Raw genomic sequence first — 20,651 nt, 5'->3', positions numbered from 1 at the left:
CTTCGAATGGTAAAACCTTATGAGGGCCATTCAGAAAGTGCCTCTGGAATGGTCAGATAAAGGCACTCTGTGACCAAGATCTTTGCTCATTTGTGTACACACTCCATAGTATTGTGCAGGAAAGAGGATGCACATCACCAAGAATTGAATATGCAGATATCAATATTAAGTTGGGTGTAACACATTTGGAATCTTGAACTACAGTTTAGAGCAGGTGATCATACATTTGTCACATTTTTGTTTGTATCACTGTAGTGGCAGATTCAAGGCTGCCTATGTAATACTGATGTAAAAGGGTCCAGTAAGTTGCAATTTAACATTAGTGATGAATAGCATGCATGTCTTTGGCTAGCACTAGTAGTCAAGATACAGAGGGTTCATTTGCGTTAAACTAGGAAAGAGGTTCAGAGCATGGGGTTAATCTACAAGGTCTCAGCATACAGTCAGTTAATCTGCCCATGTAGACGTCACAGTTGGTCTGGGGGAGGGTGTCTGCTTTTGTGATGTATTTTGCACAGTTAGCAGCTGCAGGACTCTTGGTACAGAGACGTACACATACACACAGCTACACTGTGCTGCTGACTCTCCTATCCTCACACGCTCCTGAAGCCGGCTGTGCGGTGAGTGCTGTGCATGGGGAAGAAAAGGACCCTGGTCATATCTGTGTGTGCATGATATATATATATATATACATACATACATACATACATATACATACTGTACACCATATGCACTTGTGAAATAACAATTTGTATGGAAATGTGCATGTGCAGATAATGAGAGTTGAAGATGTTTGAAAGATAAAGACACAGTGTGACTGCAGGGGACAGGTGTACACACTGCATGTTTTGCACAATGTAACATTATAAATACCACATAGGGAGACCTTACTGTAGTATGATAAGCAAGGTATTTCATTGAAATATGTGTGTATATAAATTAAATGAAATCAATTTGTAAGGTGTGTATACACCGGAAGGGACTTTTGTACAATAGTGTATCCATGATGATCTGTGTATTATAAAAGGTGCCCATTTAATATGGTCTGATGCCATATCCAGTGTAAGCTGCATATGCCAAGGTTCAAGGTATATTTTTATATATAAAACAATCTTATTTTACAATCCTGTATTTTCATTGTGTATGTATTGTCTGACAAAATATCTATACTGCAGGGTGTAGAATACCATAGGAAACATGAATGTCTGGACATGACTATGTTCAGCACTGTGTTTAGGTATTACATGGGAATGCCAAGGGCCTGCAGCATTCCCTCCATCATTTGCTTCCCGTCTATGCCTCCTCTCCCTTTTCCCTCCATTTTTCTCTCCTTCACTTCTCCTGCCGCACTGTGTCTCTCCCCCTCCTTACAGTCCTCTTTCCCCCTAGTGATGCTGGATAATGGATTTGCACTGTGTTAGTAGATACAGCTGATTCAAGAGGGAGAGACAGTATAGAGAGGAGATTGGGAGCTGTCTGCAGCTCAGTGCAGTGGTACATGGCATTCAGAAAGTGGTGACCCTCATGCTCAGCAAAAGTGATGCTTAAACACGTACAGCTATAGCACATCATATGATGCTGGAACAAAGAAAATGAAGAACCGTTTTTTATAAGATCAGTGTTTTTTAATCTTGGCTTCTGAGCTGGAACATGATCTTTTCATTGGTACTCAGTAGTATTTTCCATTTGAAGGGAGGCCATGACTCACATCTTCAATCTTTATCTCGCTATATTATAATGTATTTTATAGATCAATAACACAATCCTTAGAGCGGGTCACATTATATAGCTCCAAACAGACAAAAGGATTCTTCAATCTGGCATGATGAAAAAGCAATCCTTGTAGTAGCCATTGGTTAACGCTACACTAGCATGTGTGGCCACTTGTCTTTGCCATCTCATCAGTTTGGATATTTGCATTTCCATGTACAATTTAGACATGCTTTTGTGATCTAATTGCTTTATGACCTGCTTAGCCTGCAGTGATCTTGTAGGGCCTGCAGAATAGATGCAGATGTTTCCACATGACCTATTTTATTTTATTTTTATTTTTGGGGGGGAGGGGCTGAATATATGAATATATGGCATGACCTACTGTAGGTCCTAGGGCAGGATATAAGTCTGAGGCCTGGAATATATATTAATTGGGGTGTGCCAAGGGGTAAGCAACTACATAACTTCAGGTTTCCTCCATGGTATAACTAGTGGGCGAAGGAGGGGTGATTATTGAAAAGTAGAAATTAATAAGATGATTGGAGTTAAGTCTTCCAATACAGAGTATAGTATTACAAACTTAAAATGTAAACATGAAACTAAAGGCAATAAGGCTGACAATCTGTTAAAAAAACACAATTACATTTAAGCAGAACCAGTTTAAAATTCAGCATCTGTGGAATAAAATATCACAGGAGTTTAGCTATATCGAAGCAGAAGACATTTTTGTTGACCACAATAACACTCTTTGGGGTATATTTATTAAAGTAATTTTGCAAAAAATCTCCCAAAAGCAGCCGTTTTCAGAGTATACTGTCAAATAAGATATATGAAGGGAATTACTCTTGTTATCGCTATCACTTTGCTTTTAACCCCCTCTCTGGGATAGGGTTTTCTCAGAAGCTCTGAGCCTCATTCAGACTCACTCGCAAGCGGGTCGATTTTTAGGCAGTGCGCACGCGCAAGTCCCAGAGCGAGCACACAAAGCACTCGCTCCAGCGTGAGCATCCAAAAGTGGCGGCTGTCGATGTTGATCGACAGCTCGCCCCGTTTGGAAGGCGGGGCGGGGGGTTGGCTGGGCAAACGGAGGCATTCCTGCAGGAACGCCTGCCGTTTGTGGGCAGCCCTACTGACATCATTCGTGTCAGTAGGTGGACTTCCTGCTCTATTAGAACAGGAAGTCCACTGGGGCTTGGAGCAACGAGACCCTACCGCAAGGGTCTCGTCGCAAGCCCGATGGTCTTGACCATCGCGACCATCACCTGGCCGCTCGCATAAGCTGTGGGTGGTAACCCACAGCTATGCGAGCGGCCAGGAGGCCGCAACTAAAAAACTAAGCGCCCGTCCTGATTCAGAAGCGAGCGCTCGCTTTTTGCGAGCGCCTCTGAATCAGGGCCTCTGTCCCAACTTTGATGCATGCAAAGTATTAATTTTTGCACTGCGAGTTGGGGTGTAATTATCACAATCCACATTAAAATGCTGGTAATTACAATTAGGTAATGCGGCTGTGGGCGTAGGAAGAGTGGGTGGGATGGGCGGATTCTCTCATTAGAATAACTACTAAATTATCTTACTAAGTATGCCCCCAAATCTGCGATAAAAATGCATACTGATAAATATGATCCCTATACAATATAAGGGATAATCTTGCAGAATAATATAAATGTTAACAGAACACTGTTTGTGTTAAATTGATTTCCCAAATATTTCAGATTCCCAGCTAAGAGAACCATTGAAATCAATAACCAAATAAGATGAGCTACTTATTAATTTATGCTGTAAACTATTCAAATCCGAAGTGGCTCCATGACCACTTTACAGAGAACCTTTCACCAGAAATGTATGGTTTAAGCAACCATACATTATTATGCCCAAACAATGTAAATAAAAAATAACAAGCCTGTAAACGTCTACCTAATGCCAGCTCCAACTTTAATCATAATGAAATTGCAATTATATCAGCCAGTGGCGGGCTGGGCCGGGTGCCATGTGCCCCCCGGGCCGCCGTGTCATGCGGGCCGGTGCAGTCTGTGTCACTGTGACACAGACTGCACCGCGTGTGTAGCGCTGACCGGACGGAGTTCGGTCAGCGCTACACTGACAAACACACAGCCGCCGGCTCCGGCAGCTGTGTGTTTGTTGTAAGCAGCAGCCAATGAGAGTCTGTCAGACTCTCATTAGCTGCTGCTGCGCCCACTGCGGGAGCCGCTCCATCTTCCGGCTCCCGCATTGGGCAATGGGAGAGACGTCATGATGTCATATGACATCTCTCCCATAATGCAGAGCGGCCCGGCCCGGGAGGACAGACGGAGGAGTAGATGGCGGCGGGAGCGGGGATTCAGGTAAGTGGTTTTTTTAATTTTGTTTTTTATATTACGTGTGTCTACTGGGGGGGTGTCTGGCACTACTGGGGGCACTACAAAGGGGGGACTACTACTACTGGTGGCATTACAAGGGGGGTGGGGGACTACAACTACTGGGGGCACTACAAGAGGGGGGACTAGTACTACTGGGGGCACTACAAGTGGGGACTACTGCTGGGGGCACTACAAGGGGGAGGGGACTACTACTACTGGGGACTACTACTACTGGGGGCACTATAAGGGGACTACTACTACTACTGGCAGGGGTGTAGCGAGGGTGGTTCCAGTGGAGCATGTGCTCCGGGCACCAAAATGGACAGAGGGCTCCATCCAGGGTTCCAGAATTCACAGTGTGACGGTCGCCTGTTATTTTTATCTCGGTTTGTTTGCTCTATATTCTAAATAAGTTATGAATCTGAGATCCGTTTCTACATTTCATTCTCCCTCAAGCTGCCCAGATTGCCTCCCCTCCCGCCCTCCCTCCATCTTCTGTCACCTCCCCTTACCTGTCAGATAGATCACATTCACTTCTCATCTCTTTAATTCCCTCCCCTCTCTACCCTAGGATTGGCTCTTTGCCCTTGTTCGCTCATTTCTTATTGGCTTCTGTCACCATCCCTATCCTCTCCTTTTCTTATTGCCTTCTGTCACTGGCCCTCTCTGAATGGCATTGCCCCTCCCCATTTCCTTTCATATTGGCCTCTATCAAATCCCCTCTCTGATTGGCACTTTCCTCTCCCCTCTCCTCTTTGATCCCCTCCCTCCATCTCTCTTCATTCATTCATTTATTCATTCATTCATTCATTGTGCTTCAATGGACTTAATAGTTATACATCTGAGGTAAAATATTAAATTTCAATTATAAGGTATGAGTTTAAAAAAGTCACTGCTTTGCTATTTAAAGTAATGAGGTGTTCCCAGGCATGACCACACAGTGTTAATTGAAAGGTCTTTTAAAAAATATTGGGAGACCTGAAATAATAATAATGTTGGTAGACAGAACATGATTAGTAGTACTCACATTAATAAATGTCAGTGGTTCTCAAACTCGGTCCTCAGGGCCCCACACAGTTCACGTTTTCCAGGTTACCCAGCAGGTGCACAGGTGTATTCATTACTGACACATTTTAAAAGATCTACAGGTGGAGCTAATTATTTCACTTGTGATTCTGTTAGAAGACCTGGAAAACCTATACTGTTTGGGGTCCTGAGGACAGAGTTTGAGAACCTGTGATACAGGTGCAATGTAAATTTGCAAAGTAGGAGCATAGCTGAGAAGGGAGTTTCCCATAGGTGTTCATGCTCCAGTGATAGCTGCTTGGGGCAGTAATTGCAGTAATAAGCTGTGCACCCTATGGAATTTCACTCTAGCACATGTATTCTGTCAATTAAAGTTAAATTATAGGAATATAATAATAATAACAATGATTCAAAGGAGATAAAAGTCAGTTCCTAGGTGCTATACATAAATAAAGCAGTGCCAAAAGGAGCTACTCCTTAATGTCAGATCACCAAAGCATTCCATGCCCCCAATTGGACCTAAACACCCAGTGTGATACGGCCACTGTTTGCTGTTTTTCTCTTCACTTCAGTATTCCCCTACAGGCTGGCCATACCCCACTGGCATAGTTGAGTACAGGGGGGGGGGGCGCTATGACATGCACTTTCTCCGTTCGCCATGGTTCCACGCTACTCCTCTGACTACTGGGGGCACTACAAGGGGGGTGGGGGACTACTACTACTGGGGACTACTACAAGGGGGGGGACTACTACTACTGGGGACACTACAAGGGGGGACTACTACTGGGGGCACTACAGGGGGGGACTACTACTACTGGGGGCACTACAAGGGGGGGACTACTACTAATTGGGGCACTACAAAGGGGGGGACTACTACTACTGGGGGCACTACAAGGTGGGGGACTACTACTGGGGGCATAAGGGTGTTCTCTCCTGTGGCACACGGGGGCACTGCATATGGGCACTATGACAGGGGGCTGCCCTAATCTTTATTTTTACCTTACATTAATCCCATATGGACCCTCCTCCTCCCTGGAACACTGGAGGGGGGGGCGCCGTAGCACGCATATTCTTCGGACACACACGCTACTCCTCTGCCAGGGCCGCCTGCATGCATTTGCCCCCAGGCTAAAAGTTGCCAGCCAGCCCCTGAATTATCAGCTAGTCCATTTAATGCTGTCCATACACAGAAACAACTTTGGCAAACTGTCCTGTGTAAATTGATCAATGTACAAACCCCCTTTTTGAAATATTTATACACTGTTAACTGCAAGAATATACGGTTAATGGTTTCTTTCTATATCTTTTGCTATACCCAATAATATTTGTCTTTTTGAAGGGACTATTAGAAGACCCAGTGTCAATAGAGAAATAAAACATATAAACATGAAATTAAATGTTTTCATACATGTGGTCATCTATGAATAAATATTTAAACATTAAATTGCCTAAATGTATTATATACAAATTTACCAAACTTTGTTCTTATTTTCCACCGTTCCTCACACTATTCCATCATGGTTTTTTTAAACAGTCGCAAAAAACGGAATGGTTTCACTTAATTTGGAAAACCCTGGATAAAAGATAAAACACTGTTGCAGAAGGCAAATAATAGAGGAATGCGGGTAACAAAATATAAATATATACCTCAATACTGTACTTATTTTCAAAATGTATTATTGGCAAAACAACTCTATACAAATATCGTGGACCCAAATTGAAAAGCATTTATTTACCCTCATTTTCATTATATTCCTACAAGATCATGACAAATTACCCTCTGTACAAAAACACTCATATCATCAACACCATCATGCAGTAGAAGATTAGGATAGGAATACAGTTATATAATCTATACAAGATATAACTAAGTAGATAAAGATTAGAGTTATGCTGCCAAACATACTGCAGTATTACAATTCATTCAGTATGTGTGGCCCAAAAATGACAGAAACACCCCTATGGGCCTGTAGAAATTTTAATCTTCTAACCACACCAATAAAACTATGAAGTAAAGGAATATCCTGAGAGTTTATTATATTCAGTTTTACCCATCCACATGTGTTCTTTCCAGTTCACCCTCCAACTGTTCCCCCTTTCCCCTTTGTTTGTAAGCTGTCACGGCCGGGCAGGACCTTCTTTCCTCTTGTTCACCCCTAGCACTATCCATGGCACCAGTGCCTCTGCTTTCCTCTTCAGCAAATCTGACAGTTTACTCACCCATAGGTTGGCCACTGTATGCTCCTTCAGGTTGCAGCGAGTTGTCCTACCTTTGCCCATGTTGTCCTACCCATTACTGTAGTAATGTTTTACCCATGTTATGTACTTATGTCATGGTTACCTATTGTGCATTGTACTCATTCTTCTATACTTTGTTTAGCAGTGTTTGCCACTTATAATTAAAAGACGATAATAGGTTTACACAAGACATGCAGATGCTCCATCATGCCATTATTTCTAGCTAAAATCCTTAATCACCTCTAAGCGGCAAAACATAAAAACAAATAAAGTGCTTTGATATATAACTAAATCCTTATTTTCATATACATGTATTCAGTCCATTTTAAATTAGGGGTGTGCACCGGCCACTTTTCGTGTTTTGTGTTTTGGTTTTGGATCTGGATCTTTCTTCGTGTTTTGGATCTGGATTGGTTTTGCCAAAACCACCCTTCCGTGTTTTGGGTTCTGGGTTTTGTGTTTTGGATCTGTATTTTTTGGAAAAAAAGCATAAAAACAGCTAAAATCACCGAATTTGTGGGTTTTTCTGCTCCTATTCAATTATTAACCTCAATAACCTTCATTTCCACTCATTTCCAGTCTATTCTGAACACCTAACACCTCACAATATTGTTTTTATGGCCAAAAGGTTGCACCGAGGTAGCTGGATGACTATGCTAAGCGACACGAGTGGGCGGCACAAACACGTGGCCCATCTAGGAGTGACACTGCTGTGGCAGACAGGATGGCAGTTTGAAAAACTAGGCCCCAAACAGTACATACTGCAAAGAAAAAAAAGAGGTGCAAGATGGAATTGTTCTTGGGCCCTCCCACCCACCCTTATGTTGTATAAACAGGACATGCACACTTTAACAAACCAATCATTTCAGCGCCAGGGTCTGCCACATGACTGTGGCTGAAATGATTGGTTCATTTGGGCCCCCACAAAACAAGCTGGCAATTAATGTGTCCCTGCACAAACTGGCTCTACGGAGGCAAGATGTCGTCCTCATCCTCCTCATCCACCGATTCCTTGGATAAAACAGGAAAAAGGGACTTAGGTGTCCCTGGACTGCTTACGGTCTTAGCCAAAGTTTCTGAACTTGACAGTATCTTTTTATGAACGCGCTGCAGGTGCCGTATAAGGGAGGATGTTCCTAGGTGGTTAACGTCCCTACCCCTACTTATTTCACCTTTACATATGGTACATATGGCAAGACAGTTGTTGTCCGGATTTGGATAGAAATATTGCCAGACCAAAGAGGTGGAATGTTTGGTCTTCTGCCCAGGCATGACCGTGATGGGCTTTTTCATCCCACGGACAACAACTGTCTCCCCCGGAGCCTGATTTAAACAAACCACATCACCATCAGAATCCTCCTCGCCAACTTCCTCCTCAGCGCCAGCTACACCAGTATCCTCATCCTGTTGTACTTCAACAGTGACATCTTCAATTTGCATATCAGCAAGTGGACTGTGGGTGCTCCTTTCAGCACTTGCAGGGGGCGTGCAAATGGTGGAAAGAGCCACCTCTTCCAGTCCAGTGCTGGGAAGGTCAGGCATCGCAACCGCCACCACACTTGGACTCTCCTTGGGGATTTGTGATATCTTCTTAGAACGCACAGTTCTTTGCTGTGCTTTTGCCAGCTTAACTTGTTTGATTTTTTTAGCGGGAGGAGGGCTTCCATCGTCATGTGATGCTGAACCACTAGTCATGAACATAGGGAAAGACCTTAGCCTTTCCTTTCCACTCCGTGTCATAAATGGCATATTGGCAAGTTTACGTTTCTCTTCAGATGATTTAAATGTTTTTTTTAAGGTCATTTTCCTGAACTTTGTCATTTGGGATTGTATGTGCCCTCTACTATGACATTGGGCATCGGCCTTGGCAGACGACGTTGATGGCATGTTACCGTCTATTATTTTGTTTGGAGTGTACTTTGGGGGTTACAGCACCCTTTAACGGACAAGCCAGCCGGCCCTTTACTTATGGGACACAGGCGCACGCTTGGCGCTGCTCCTTTGTTGATGCACGTGCAGCCACAGTGCACACAGTTCACAAACACAGAAAAAAAAAATTATTTTGTTTGGAGTGCCCTTTGGGGGTTACAGCACCCTTTAGCGGTCAATCCAGCCGGCCCTTTATTTATGGGACACAGGCGCACGCTTGCCACTACTTTGTTGATGCACATGCGGCTACTGCGCACACAATTCACAAACACAAAAAAATATTTTTTTTTATTTTGTTTGGAGTGCCCTTTGGGGGTTACAGCACCCTTTAGCGGTCAGTCCAGCCGGCCCTTTATTTATGGGACACAGGCGCACGCTTGGCACTACTTTGTTGATGCACGTGCGGCTACTGCACACACAATTCACAAACACAAAAAAATATTTTTTTTTATTTTGTTTGGAGTGCCCTTTGGGGGTTACAGCACCCTTTAGCGGTCAATCCAGCCGGCCCTTTATTTATGGGACACAGGCGCACGCTTGGCACTACTTTGTTGATGCACGTGCGGCTACTGCGCACACAATTCACAAACACAAAAAAATATATTTTTTTATTTTGTTTGGAGTGCCCTTTGGGGGTTACAGCACCCTTTAACGGACAAGCCAGCCGGCCTTTTACTTATGGGACACAGGCGCACGCTTGGCGCTGCTCCTTTGTTGATGCACGTGCAGCCACAGTGCACACAATTCACAAACACAGAAAAAATATATTTTTTTTTAGCACTTGGGGGGAGCACCCCTGACAGACAGAGCACCCCCTGGACAACACTACAGCACCCCTTTAGGACTGGGACACTGCACAGGACTTTGGAGTGGACACAGCCCCTATGGACAACTGACTGCACAACACAGTCCAGCCAGCCCCTATGGACTTTGAAGTAGTGGACACAGCCCCTATGGACAACAGCAGCACAGCGCAGCACAGCAAAACACTACACTGCACTACACTACACTACACAACACTACACTACACAGCCCAGCCAGCCCTAACTCCCACCCTCCCTCTTCACTGTCCACAGCCGAGTGAGAAAATGGCGCCGACGCGGGTACCTTATATAGGATCCAAAACCCGCGAGACCCGGAAGGCGGGATGATGACGTTTTGCCTCGATTTCAGATCCGAGTCAGGCGGGAAAAGTCGAGCCTGACTCAGATCGGCCTCGGAACGGGCGGGCTCGGGGGGGTTCGGATTTCAGAAATCCGAACCCGCTCACCCCTATTTTAAATACATAATTATGTTAATTAGAAAGTCTTAGAAAGGCAATTAATGCAAGTTGTGAATCTATTAAGGGTATTCATTCAATACATTGCTGATAATATGGTTGGAAATTCTTTAGTGAATGGTATATTTATGTGGATTTCTTCTTTTAAATTGCCCAAAATGGCAAACGTTGGGGTCATAGTTATATGCATATTATATTGCATTTTCATTTAGTATACATCAACATATTTTGAAGGGCTAATTCAGAGCTGCATGTTAGTCCATTTTGCAGATGGATCTTGTGATTAGTCACACTGCACATGTATCCAAGCTAAACATACACAACTATGGGTGATTCAGTGTCGCGTGCATCTAGCCGCATCTCAACCTGAGTGGTTGTAACTGGGCAGCAACTCAGAGTTCGCATGTAGGTTAAGTCTTCTGAGGGTCGTGGCTGTTTCGGCTGAATTGTGGATTATTCAGAGATGAGCACGTACAGAGATCCTTATGATTTTGGACTAATCTCTTGCACCAGAGATAGAGCTTGTGCAAATGCGCACTGATAATGATGACAGCTACTTTAACAATCTGATGGTTGGGGCGTGTGGCCACATAAATGTGGTTAATATTTTCTAGCACGCAATGCAGCTGCATCTGTGGCAGATTTGTGTGGAAATCTGAATTAGCCCCTGTGTATAGTTTAATGCTCTTACATTAATCATCCATGGATAAGCCAACCAATCAATATGCTTTGTTTGCAGAGTGACTAGACAGTGTACAGGGACTGAACGACTAAAAGATCTCTATCGTAATGATAAACTACGCCTGAGGTATCTGAACTGTCAGAGCTTTTGGTATCGTCTTCTCCAAGCCAGCAAATGGTTGGATAAACACTGTTTATTAACAAATGCTTCTGTAAAGGGCATTGCCACATTTGTATCATCACTATTAACCAGCAAGGTAATGGAAAAATGTACAAAAGCATGGTAGAAAGTGCTCAGATTTTTATAAGCCAACAGTAGAGAAAGATGTTAATCTTTCCATGCGATTAAGTAATTTCTTTTAATTAAGTTTAACGTTAAAAGAATTGTCATCCATGTAACACTTTGGCAAAGAGGAGAGATTCAAGTTGTCCAGTATAGAGATACAGGTTGAGTCTCCCATATTCAAAATGCTTCGGACCAACGCTATTTTGGATATCGGAATATTCCGTATATTGGAATATTTGCATACCGTAATGAGATATCTTGGGAATGGGACCAAAATGTACACACAGAATGTATTTATGTATTATATACACCTTATACACACAGCCTACAGATAATGTTAAACAATATTTTCAATAATTTTGTGGCTCAAAGTTTGTGTACATACATGAAATTCATTTATGTTTCATATACACCTTATACATAAAGCCTGAAGGTAATTTTATACTTTATTTGTAATAATTTTGTGCCTTAAACAAAGTCTGTGTACATTGTACCATCAAAAAGCAAAGGTTTCACTATCTCAGCCATGCAAAAAAAAAATCCTTATTTCGGAATATTCCGTATTTCAGAATATTTGGATATGGGAGACTCAACCCGTAGTTAATGGATGTGGTGCATAATTTTCTAAATCAGTATTTAAAACAATTCCTAAAATGATAAATACAGCTTTAAAATCATAACCAGGGTTAGCTATCCTGAACCAGGCATTGGAGAATTTTTGAAAATTGTTTTAGGTATCAGAAACTTGCAGAAACCGTAATGCTGCACACACGGTCAGATTTCTTATCAGATATGAACGATAACTATTGTAAAAATCGCTCATATCTTTGACATGTAGGGCATGCATCGACCAACGATGTGCGTTCCCGCATGTCAGATAACGATATCTGACATTGACTGTGTTTTGCAGTCAAATTTCTACGTTTTTATTCATTTAAATGCTGTCAGAAATCATTCATCGTTCATGAAATCGTTGGTAAAATCGTTCATCATTGATCTAGCAAGTCTGACTGTGTGTATGCACCATAAGGTCCCATCGAACACACAGCTATATGTAAATACTATACACAGTATCCCATGTATTAGAAAGTAGTTCAAGTAAATTGTCTGTGCTACTCACAGTAATGCACTCCAACAATTGTCCCAATCTTTCAATCTGCACTCTAAGCCAAGTTCTCTTATGAGCAAACACACACATCCCTTTATTTTCATGTCTGTATTTATTTTGCCTACTTTGTTTATTCCAATTTTATGTATTTCCTGCTTTTCCCACTGTCTGGCACTGCAGAGCACTGTGGTGCCCCACAAATCAATGCTTATAATAATGATAATTAATAATATTCATAAGTGAATAGCATACTTTCCTACTTTTTAAATCGTTCCTCCAGGAGATCCCTGGTGGAGATCCAAGGGCCAAGCGTGGGGACTGTGACAGTATGATTTGCTTCAACCTGCCCCTGCTGCGCAATGCCACGATTCACGTCATTGCATAGTATCATGATGACACAATTCACATCATCAATATCGAAATGATGGGTCTCCTGGACATACCATGTGGCATATTTATCAAAATCCACATTTTTAATATGGATGTAATAAATATTTTGAAAATGAACATTTTCACGCAAATTTACAAATCTTTGCCAGGAGATAGGCTGCAATAAGAGCCCGTCAGTGATCGAGCTGAGCGGAAAAAAAAAATGTGGGTCCCAGGGACCCCTCACTTTAAAAAGTTGGGGACCTACTACACAGTTTCTGGGTCCCATCACAATTTGTCTCACTGCCTGTAGCAGGTAAAAACACGCTATAGGACATATTTTCAAAGAGAATGACACAGGGAGAAGGGATCAAGGGGTACAGGGGTGGGAGGGCAGAGTGCACAGGAGATGCAAAAGGGGTACAGACATGGGGAGAGGGAAACAGGGGGCACAGGGATGGGAGAGAGTACACAGGAGAGCAGAAGGGGTACAGACATGGGGAGAGGGGAACAGGGGGCACAGGGATGGGAGAGAGTACACAGGAGAGCAGAAGGGGTACAGACATGGGGAGAGGGGAACAGGGGGCACAGGGATGGGAGATAGTACACAGGAGAGCAAAAGGGGTACAGACACAGGGAGAGGGGAATAGCGCACAAGGAGACAGTACAATATATTTAATATTTTTCTACAGCAGTTGCTATAATATAAACATGTATTAGCTGTGTAATAACAAGAATACACCACAGCCTTCCCCATCAGTATTATAACTATAGGATACCAGGGTCTGCTTCCTTATTTTATAATAACAGGACCATAGAGCCTGCACCACATATACAATAGTTTGCTCCACTATTATTATAACAGGACTCAAGTCAGTCCCCCCACATAATCATACCAGGGCACTAGTGGGTGCTGCAGCTGTATTATAACCAGGCACTAGGGAATGAGTATGATTTACCCCCCTTCCCCTAGCCTAACCCTAACCTCTCGGGAGGGTGCCTAACACTAAGCCCCAACCGGGAGCCCTAAACCTAAACCTTCCCTCCCGCGGCGGCGCCCGGCGTAGGTAAAATGACAGGCGTCAGGATTTCGACGCCTGTCATTTAACCGTTGCCGGGATTAAGCAGGTCGGCATTGCGTCCACCGGCTTCCCAACTGCTTCCCGGCACTAGAGAAATTGTATAACACAATAACAGGAAGCAATCAGGAAGCCGACTGCCTAAATACCGGCAGCCGGCTTCCCGACTGTCTTATCCTGGCATGGGTGAAATGCCGGGCGTCTAGATGTAGACGCCCGCATTTCCCCCGATGCCGGGAGACCGGCGCCCGGCATCACGATCGTAGTCATGCCGGGCGCTGCGAGCGGACAGCCGCGGGGGGGGAGGGTTAGGTTTAGGGCTCCCGGGGGGGACTTAGGGTTAGGCCCCCCCCGGGAGGGTTAGGGTTGGGCTAGGGGGAGGGAGGGTTAGGGTTAGGCACCCCCGGGGGGGACTTAGGATTAGGCACCCCCCCGGGGGACTTAGGTTTAGGCAGCGGGGAAGGGGGTGGTTAGGGTTAGGCACTTAGAGGGGGGATTAGGGTTAGGCACTTGGGGGGGAAGTTAGGGTTAGGCACCCCTAAGGAGGGTTAGGGTTAGGGGGCTTAGGTTAGGTTAGTCTTTACTTACCTATCCACGATCGGGATTTCCAGCGCTGTCGGGCTTCCGCTGCTTCGCACTCTGCTCCTGTCGGGCTGCCGCTGACGGGAATCATACCCATTCCCACAATAACATTAGGACACCGGGCTCTGCTCCTAATGTGCTATAATAAATATAAATAATACTATATACCTGGGTAAGGGAGGCCTGGGGGAAGTTAGAAGTAAGCAGGGGAAATCGGGTGGAACGCACAGCCGGCGGCGATTGGATGTGATGCCGCTGACGGTGATTGGTAGGTGACATGCTGCCTACTGTGATTGGACGAGAACGATGCCGGCGGCGGTGATAGGTGAGATGCTCCATGCGGTGATTGGATGAGTACGCCACCGGCGGTGAATGGCTGCTGCTGCCGCTGTTTGTGCGTTACAGCAGCCAGTCATCACCGGCAGCACCTCCCCAACCAATCACCACCGGTGGTGATTGGCTGCTCTGCGGCGCACTCACAGTGCATCCTGTGGGACCCTGTCCTTTTTAAAAAATGAGAACCTTTTGGAATTTTCTGAATTTGTGTATAATATGACGTTCAATGTGATCAAATCTTCACCTCATAATAGATATAGAGAACAAAATAAATCAGAGAACACACACACTTTTTTTTTTTAAATTAATATATTGATCTAAATGATCCAATATTAAATTTCTTTGTTGTGAAAAGCATGTGTGAGAAAAAGTGTGTGAACTTCAGCAACTTGCGTGACCTTGAGCACTGCTTCAGCTCAGGGACATTGGTAGGGTCTCTTGCATGATAATCCCGCTTCACTTCCTGCCACAACCTTTCTGTTTGATTAAGGTCCGGACTCTGCAATTCCAAAGTGTGAAATTTCTTCTGCTTCAACCAATTTTTTTTTTTTTGTCATCTATAATTTTTATTGAAATTTTCCAAAACAGTTAGGGAGGAGTACTAAAAAGAAAAGAGGAAAGGCAGGAGAGAACATGCAGCTACATACAGAAACGGTCTTGCGCCAAAGGAGGCGAGCTGTCGATGGTGATTGACACCTCGCTCCGTTTGGTAGGCGGGCAGGGGGGGTGGCTGGCCAAACAGAGTGATGTCAGTGGGAGAGCCTCCGGCTCTATTAGAGCCAGAAGCTCTCTGGGGCTTGCGGCCCCGAGACCCTACCACAAGGGTCTCGTCGCAAGCCCGATGGTCGTGATGGTCTTGACCATTGCGACCATCAACCTGGCCGCTCACAATAGCTGTGGGTGGTCACCCACAGCTACGAGAGCGGCCGGAGTCCGACCCAAAAAAAACCGCCCTGATTCAGAGCGAGCGCTCGTTCAGAGCGTCCGTCTCCGAATCAGGCCCAGAGTGCGGAGTGTGTGGCTCCATCACCCTCAGTTACATATTCATGCTAAGGGAACAACTTGTCTATGGTGGATGATGCAGTGAATTAGTATTTTAGAAAAATACCTATCATGTTTAGGGAAGTCCCTGTAGATACAGGTGTAACCGGAGTCGGGTAGATGTCTGGTCGAGAAGTGGGAGGTATATAACCAAAGCTGGCAGGCCTGAGGAGCCCTCTTGGCATGTGAAGTAGATGCTTCCCTGACCGGGATCCGAACCCAGGTAGAGAGATGCGGATCATACCCACTAGACCACCAGGGATGTCGGTGTTGATGATGGCATGATGCAGGGCTCGACAAAACCTGGGGGCCAGATCGCCATGGCGACCAGATTTGGTTGCCTGGCGACCAGATTTTCAGCAACCCCCAGGCCCTGTAGTGCAGACCGTGTGATCGCAGTCCACACTACAGAGTAACAAACATACAGACGCCAGCGGTGGATAAGGTAAGTTGTGTCTTCTTTTTTTTTTTAAGGGGCACTGCATAGGGGGAGTGGCTGCTGCTGGTGACACTGTGGGGGCACTGCATAGTTTGGGTGGCCGCTACTGTGGGGGCACTGCATAGGTGGGAGTGGCCGCTACTGGGGACACTATGGGGGAGGCCACTACTGAGGCACTGTACAGAGTGGGGCTGCTACTAGGGGCAATGCATAGTGGGGACTACTACTGGGGTCACTTCATAAGGGGGACTACTATTAGGGGCACTGTATAGGGGGGACTACTACTGGGGGCAATGCATAGGGGGGACCACTTCTGGGGGCACTGATTAAAAGGGCACTACATAGGGGGAACACTACTGGGGGCACTATATATGGGGACCACTACTGGGGGCACTGCATAGGGGGGGTGGCCGCTACTGGGGGAACTGCATAGGGGGGTGGCCGTTACTGGGGGCACTGTACAGGGGTATGTGGCCGCTACTGGGGCACTGTATAAGGGGGGGTGTTACTAGGGCACTGTATAGGGGGGCGCTACTAAGGGCAATGCATAGTACTACTGGGGGCACTGCAGAGGGGTGACTACTACTGGCGGCACTGCAAAGGGGGGACTACTACTGGGGGAACTGTATAGGGGTGCCACAAAGCATATTCTTGCATCTGGGCCCACCACTCTCTAGTTTGGCCACTGCTGGTGGTGGCTTTGCTTGCCCTGGGTTTTTCGGCTGCGGAGGGGTGGTCTTTCTGGGGGTTGGTTGCCTGGAGAGGCGGGTTAGCTGCTCAATAATGTGGCTGTGGAAGGATGGTTTACCTGGGTTCCCCATTAGTGGTGTAGCCATGGGGGTTGGTTGCCTGGGGCGTAGGTGCTCAGTAATGCTGCCCCGGGGGAAGGGGGGGTCTGGCTCCTACCCTTTCATCCTAGCTCATAGGTCTTAGAAAAATTTGTCAAGCCCTGGTATGATGTATGTAGCAGAGAAGAGTAGCAGTAGATTAACCATGCTGAACTGGGTTGTTACTTGATAATAATAAAAGCACTCTTCTTACTTGGTTCTGTAGTCCAGGACACTTGAGTGGCAGATCTTGGCAGAAGTATTTACCTGGCTTGGACTGGGTTTTCTCTGTAGTATGGGAGCACTGTATTGATGACAGGACCAAACACTGGGCCTGATTCAGACCCGCTCGCAAGCGCTATGTGCTCGCAAGTGGGTCGATGGCCGGGCAGTGCGCACCCGCAAGCCCCAGAGCGAGAAATCACTCGCTCCGGCACTCGCTTCCAAAAGGGGCGGCTGTCGCTGTTGATCGACAGCTCGCCCCGTTTGGTAGGCGTGTCGGGGGGGGGTGGCTGGCCAAATGGAGGTGTTCCCGAAAGAACGCCTGCCGTTTGGGGGCGGCCCCACTGACCTCACGAGTGACATCAGTGGTGAGATTCTGGCTCTATTAGAGCCGGAAGCTCACTGGGGCTTGCGACGGACGAGACCCTACCACAAGGGTCTCATTGCAAGCCCGATGATCGCGACCATCATCTGGCCGCTCGCTAAAGCTGTGGGTGTTCACCCACAGCTTAGCGGGCGGCCAGGAGGCCGACCAAAAAATAAACATGCGGCTGTCCTGATTCAGAGCGAGCGCTCGCTTTTTGCGAGCGGCTTTGAATCAGGCCCACAGACCGAACACTGGAATGAATGGTAACTGTAGAATAGTCAGGAACAGAACCAGGGAAGCAGGAATATCTGAGCAGACAGGTGTATGCTTTGCACTGGTATGGCACGGAACCAGCACACTGGAGCAGCCTGGAACAACATGTACAATTTGAGATGCTGATTACACAGGAGTAGAATAGTAAAGCAAGTTAGTGCAGCAAATACAATCAGAACTGCACCAGCAGGATAATAAATTAATGTAACCGGAACACAGTTGAGCTTCTCTCAGTAGGGACTGAGCTAGATATTTTACTGGCAATGACTGAGAGCCAGAGACTGGAATATACAGTCAGGTACATAAATATTGGGACATTGAAAGAATTTTCATATTTTGGCCTCTATTCACCACCACAATGGCTTTGAAATGAAACAAACAAGATGTGCTTTAAATGCTCAACTTTCAGATTTAATTTGAGGGTAATTACATCCAAATCAGGTGAACGGTGTAGGAATTACAACGGTTTCTATATGTGCCTCCCACTTTTTAAGGGGCCAAAAGTAATGGGACAAACTAAACAAACCTAAATCTAACTTTCACTTTTTAATACTTTGTTGCAAATCCTTTGCTGGCAATTACAGCCTGAAGTCTGGAATGCGTAGACATCACCAGACGCTGGGTTTCATCCCTGGTGATGCTCTGCCAGGCCTCTACTGCAAATGTCTTCAGTTCCTGCTTGTTCTTGGGGCATTTTCCTTTCAGTTTTGTCTTCATCAAGTGAAATGCATGCTCAATCGGATTCGGGTCAGGGGATTGACTTGGCCATTGCATAACATTCCACTTTTTAGCCTTAAAAAACTCTTTGTTTGCTTTTGCAGTATGTTTCGGGTCATTGTCCATCTGCACTGTAAAGCGCCGTCCAATGAGTTCTGAAGCATTTGACTGAATATGAGCATATAATATTGCCCGAAACACTTCAGAATTCATTCTGCTGCTTTTGTCAGCAGTCACATCATCAATAAATACAAGGGAACCAGTTCCATTGACAGCCATACATGCCATGACACTACCACCACCATGCTTCACTGATGAGGATCATGAGCAGTTCCTTTCCTTCTCTTCTCTTCCCATCACTCTGGTACAAGTTGATCTTTGTCTCATCTGTCCATAGGATGTTGTTCCAGAACTGTAATGGCTTTTTTACATGTTTGGCAAACTCTAATCTGGTCTTCCTGTTTTTGTGGTTCACCAATGGTTTGCATCTTGTGGTGAACCCTCTATATTCACTCTTGTGAAGTCTTCTCTTGATTGTTGACTTTGACACATATACACCTACCTCCTGGAGAGTGTTCTTGATTTGGCCAACTGTTGTGAAGGGGTTTTTCTTCACCAGGGAAATAATTCTTCTGTCATCCACCACAGTTGTTTTCCGTGATCTTCCGGGTCTTTTGGTGTTGCTGAGCTCTCCGGTGCATTCTTTCTTTTTAAGAATGTTCCAAACAGTTGATTTGGCCACACCTAATGTTTTTGCTATCTCTCTGATGGGTTTGTTTTGATTTTTCAGCCTAATGATGGCTTGCTTCACTGATAGTGACAGCTCTTTGGATCTCATATTGAGAGTTGACAGCAACTGATTCCAAATGCAAATGTCACACCTAGAATCAACTCTCAACTCCAGACCTTTTACCTACTTAATTGATAATGAAATAACGAGGGAATAGCCCACATCTGTCCATGAAATGGCTTTTGAGTTGATAGTCCCATTACTTTTGGCCCCTTAAAAAGTGGGCGGCACATATAGAAACCGTTGTAATTCCTACACCTGATTTGGATGTAATTACCCTCAAATTAAATCTGAAAGTCTGCAGTTAAAACACATCTTGTTTGTTTCATTTCAAAGCCATTGTGGTGGTGAATAGAGGCCAAAATATGAAAATTCTGTCAATGTCCCAATATTTATGCACCTGACTGTATACCCCGAGGTCAGCCAGGATTGGATGAACAGTGTCAGATGAAACCGGCAGGCTCAGGTTGGCTGGAGGTTGGCTTGATCACGATCAGGTGATCAGGACAGCAGTACTCCAGGGCTGGCTGGAAGTGTGCGGCGGCCTGGCAGGCTGAAAACAATGAAGCCTACGTCTCACAGGGATGATAGAGTATTGGGATCACATTTTATGCAATTTGGTCAGGGTAGGGTATAATCTGTTCAAAAGCTTAGTTTACGTTTCGATGTGGTTTGAACAAAGTGAAAGTCAATAAGCAGTCTTGTAGATGGATTTCCATGGAGTAAAATCAGTGTTAAGGTCTAGTTCCCATTGCAGTTTGAGTTTAGTTTGGTGGTATTATCAAGATGCTGGAAATGAACCAGACGCAGGCTTGTTCTGGGAGACATGGGAGATCCTGAGACTGACTTGCTGTAATGGTGAATGTAAAGTAAGTCAAAACACTGAATGCTGAAAGCCACACCGGGGTTCCAGACACTTTTCCGTCACGAATGGCTGTACTAAGAATATAGATGCTGAATAGCGATGGGTAACAGCTCTGGTGATCCTGACG

At 45.2% G+C, this 20,651-nt stretch overlaps 1 protein-coding gene across 1 annotated transcript in view; it reads left to right on the top strand.

Annotated features, from left to right (window-relative positions):
- The first annotated feature begins 535 nt into the window (after positions 1-535).
- The window catches only part of LOC148514712 (CYFIP-related Rac1 interactor A-like), a 71,836-nt gene continuing 51,720 nt past the window's right edge, over positions 536-20,651 (top strand). The window contains exon 1 of the mRNA XM_088481026.1: positions 536-620. The gene's annotated coding sequence lies outside the window, so the exon portion shown is untranslated. The remainder of the gene's footprint in view (positions 621-20,651) is intronic.

The sequence above is a fragment of the Taudactylus pleione genome, unplaced genomic scaffold (assembly GCF_031769625.1).
Source record: "Taudactylus pleione unplaced genomic scaffold, aTauple2 ptg000260l, whole genome shotgun sequence".
Taxonomy (NCBI): Eukaryota; Metazoa; Chordata; class Amphibia; order Anura; family Myobatrachidae; genus Taudactylus; species Taudactylus pleione.
The sequence above is the reverse complement of the archived record's forward strand: the minus strand, read 5'-3'. Positions and strand labels throughout refer to the sequence as shown.